Below are 4,323 nucleotides of genomic sequence, written 5' to 3' on the forward strand. Positions count from 1 at the left end.
CCCCTCCCATTCCTCAGCCAGCATTCCTTCAGCTCCACTTTGTTGAGCCAGGCACCTGCTAGGTGGGGGACACAAAGAAAGGTCTATTTGACAGGGATCCTGTCCTAAGGAGATGACCGCCTCAGGGGAGGTATTCAAACAATATAATATACTGCAATGCGGTGTGATGCAGCACTGTGCAATGCCATGTGTGGAAGCACTCCGTTGTGGTCTGTAACTGAGATAGCTCCTCTTGGCACAGCCTTGGGCAGGGAAAGCAGCTTAGTCACATCTGTCCCACAGTGTTACTTAGGATCTGCAGCAATCTGCCTTCTTCCACACTCCTCCATCCCCAAGTAGAAGTTTCTTCCTCTGGCAGGTTATCTAGGATATCAGCAAGGCCCCCACAATGGGGATCCTGCCCTGGAATCCTCCACTGCTTGTAAAGGTCTCTGTTCTCATGCGAACAAGACTAAAGGAACCTGCTTGCACTCAGTTCCCTTCTGCACCAGCTCGTCAAGCGGCCTGTCTAGTTTGATCCTAAAAGTGCCTAGAAATGCACAATATGCTTAATATTTTCCTGGATAAATATAAAAAGAAACAGGGCTGCCCTTCATCTTGCAGGGTTAGACATGACAACTGCACTTTCCAGCTCCCTCCTCTTGGGTGAGTCATTCCACCTCCCAAACCTCACCCATAGAACAGGGCATACTGCTGTTTGCTCATGGGCTTACCGTGAGGATAGATGAAGTAACAGAAGTGAACCTCAGCAGAGGGCTTTACAGAAGACGCTCAGTGTCATGTGTCGTGTCCTCAGCATTGCCTTCCTTGGTCTCCGCCCAACGTATTTGCCCTTGCCCTGCCCCCACCATGCCAGAAAGAAACACTCTCACTTCTTGATTTTTTTTAAAGTATATTTTATTGATTATGTTGTTACAGTAGTCCCAATTTCTTTTCCCTTTGCTTCCCTTTTCCCAGTACCCTCCTTCCCTCCAGCAATCCCACCCCCTTAGTTCATGTTCATGGATCGTGCACATAAGTTCTTTGGCTTCACCCTTTCTTATACTATTCTTAACTTACCCCTGTCTATTTTGTACCAACCGATTATGCTTCTTAGTCCCTGCATCATTTCCCCATTGCTCCCGCTTCCCCCTCCCAGCTGATAACCCTCCAAATGATTCCCATACTTATGATTCTGTTCCTGTTCTGGTTGTTTGCTTAGTTTGTTTTTGTTTTTGTTTTTTAAATTCAGTTGTTGATAGTTGTGAGTTTCCTGTCATGTTAATGTTCATAGTTTTCATCTTCTTCATTTTCTTAAATAAGTCCCTTTAACATTTCATATAATAATGGCTCGGTGATGATGAACTCCTTTAGTTTTACCTTGTCTGGGAAGCACTTTATCTGTCCTTCCATTCTAAATGATAGCTTTGCTGGATAGAGTAGTCTTGGTTGTAGGTCCTTCCTTTTCATCATATTGAATACTTCTTGCCTGCAAAGTTTCTTTTGAGAAATCAGCTGAGAGTCTTATAGGCACCCTTTTGTAGGTAACTTTTCTTTTCTCTTACTGCTTTTAAGATTCCCTCTTTATATTTAACCTTTGGCATTTTAATTATGATACGTCTTGATGTGGTTCTCTTTGGGTCTAGCTTCTTTGGGACTCTCTCTGCTTCCTAGACATGTATGTCTATTTCCTTTGCCAAATTTGGGAAGTTTTTCCTCATTATTTTTTCACATAAGCTTTTGATTTCTTGCTCTTCCTTTTCTTCTTCTGGCATCCCTATGATTCAGATGTTGTCATGTTTAAAGTTGTCCCAGAGGTTCCTAAGCCTCTCCTCATTTTTTTCCATTCTTGTTTCCTCATTTTGTACTGGTTGACTGTTTTGTTTTTTTTTCTTCCTTATAATCCAAATCATTGATTTGAACCCCAGTGTCCTTGCCTTCACCATTGGTTTTGTGTGGATTTTCCTTCATTTCATTTAGCATAGCCTTCACTTCTTCCCTTATGTGTTTGCCATATTTAGGCACATCCGTCAAGCCTGTGAGAATCTTAATCACCAGTGTTTTGAACTCTTCATCTGTTAGGTTGGCTATCTCCTCATTTGTTAGGTTGGCTATTTCCTCATCACTTAGTTCTCCCACTGGGACCTTGATCTGTTTCCTTTTTGGGGCCATACTTCTTTGTTTCCTCATCTTGACAGGTTCCTGTGTTTGTTTGCCTGTGTCTTAGGTGGAGCTGTCGCACCTGTTACATTGTAAGGGGTGGAGCCTTAGATATTCGTCAGTACAGAGTGACCTGGTTCACCACATTGTGGTGCTATGTATGGGGGAGGGGTCTGGGAGGGAACAATGCCACTTGCTCAGCACCTGCGCCCCTTTTCCAGGCACTTCTCCCACTTCCGTATGGGACTGGCACCTCTCTAGCTGTTGCCCTGGCCATAGTTCCCAGAGTGGGTGGGTCTGCGGATGTTCTAGGACCATGGGGGGCCCTTTAAACAAGCAGACTCTACTAAGAGACTGGCAGTTTCTTCCTCCGCCCCAACCCCTCACTGGTTTGCACAGTCAGAAGCAATGAGGCTTTATTTCCCCCAGCACTGGAACCGTGAGCTGTGCGGTCTGATCTGGTGCTGGGAACACTCCCAGGTGTCCCTCCCTACTTTTTAAAATGTGTGACTGTGCTTTCCACCAACCTACCGCTGCTGCCGCCACCACACCACGTCCTCTCTGCCCCTCCTACCTGTTTGGATGAGTATTTCTTCTTTATATCTTTGTTTGTTGAACTTCCATGCAGCTCGATTTTCTGGAATTTATGGTTGTCTCTAGTTTTGAGGTAGTTGTATTCCTTCTTAGTTGTGGAGGGAGATGCAGCATGTCTACCTAGGCCTCCATCTTAGCCAGAAGTTACACTTCTTGATTTTTTATTTAGTTGAGTCATGTTAACATTTTTATCTTATAGTTATGATTCCATGTGTTTGGATTACAGTTGACAAGATCTAGGCCAATTGACGAATAGCCTGGAATTTGAGGTGTAGAGTTGAAAATGTTTTTAATTGTTTTAAAATCAGTAACATACACTCAGCATTCACAGACTCTCAATATTACCTGAAGAGGAAACTTGGTGCTAGGGACACATGGACACATTCCTTGGGCACAACTTTTCCCTATAAAGGAGAAAAGGAACTTATAAGGTTATCATTAAAGCTGGGAAGACTAGGATAGCGATTGACCTTCTCAGCAGTTATCATCTTTAATGGAAGACAAGTTTGATTTAACTGTGAAAAGATCAAGATTTGAGGGAAATGACCTGAAAGGCTTTTTGATCTAGTTTGAAGAGAATCTCCAGAAAATTTAACTCAGACATGAGAGGGAGAAGCTGATCCTTCTCAGGTCAGGATAAGACCCACCTGCTATTTACCAGTCAGGGAGAACAGTTCGAAATGAGTAAAAAAGGTGCCTAGTTATACCTGTGTTTCTGTCTCTTTACTTGCTTGGAATTGTATAACTTTATAAATTACTTATCTGGATCCTCTGTGATCTTTATACTTAACTGTAGTAATAAAGGGATCTAATCTGTCAGGGAAGGCATATTTAAATAGAAAACCAGATGTGCTGGGTTATTCAAATTGTCCTCAGGTAAGACAGAGTCTCCACCTGGTGGCAGAGGGTCACAATTGCAGGCAAAGCTTCCAGGAGCTAATAATGGCCTGAGGAATGATGGCTTGGCAAATGCAACCTAACAGCAAACATCACATCCTCTCCTCTTCTAGAAGAGTTGTAAATACCTAACATTCTACTTGTGAATTTAGTTAATATGCTACTCTTGGTGAGATTACACCTACTAATGTTTATCAAATGAGAGTACTTAGCAAATCTTAGCTTCCTCAATATTAATGCCTTGTGAGTATCTGTCCACTTTGGTGGGTTGGTCCTTTACATTAAACTAACGGGCAGTGATTATTTTTGTCTAGCACTAGTTCTCAATGGAGATAACACTGAATGATGATAGCTATCAGATAGTTTTCTATACTGAGAAATTGTGTGTAACATGATCAGGGCTGGGTGGGGAAGAGGTATGGAGATTTGGAGAAAGGTGGGCTGTTGTAAGTTTATGCATTTACTAAGAGCATTTACCACTTTGGTGCACTGGGCTGCACAGCTTGCAAATGTGCAGGGTGGCATATGTGGAGACACACAAAAGGAGCTACTGTTCCTTCTTTACCAGCTTGGAAACACTCCCTGGGGTTACAAGTGCTCATCAGTTCACCTTTCTCTACTCATAGTGAGTTACTCATTAAAGATGTTGCTTTACTACTGAGATATGTGTAAGTGTTGGAGGGAGATTTAGTT

Source organism: Furipterus horrens, unplaced genomic scaffold (genome assembly GCF_987537825.1).
Source record: "Furipterus horrens unplaced genomic scaffold, mFurHor1.1.pri manual_scaffold_4, whole genome shotgun sequence".
In the NCBI taxonomy this organism is placed as follows: domain Eukaryota; kingdom Metazoa; phylum Chordata; class Mammalia; order Chiroptera; family Furipteridae; genus Furipterus; species Furipterus horrens.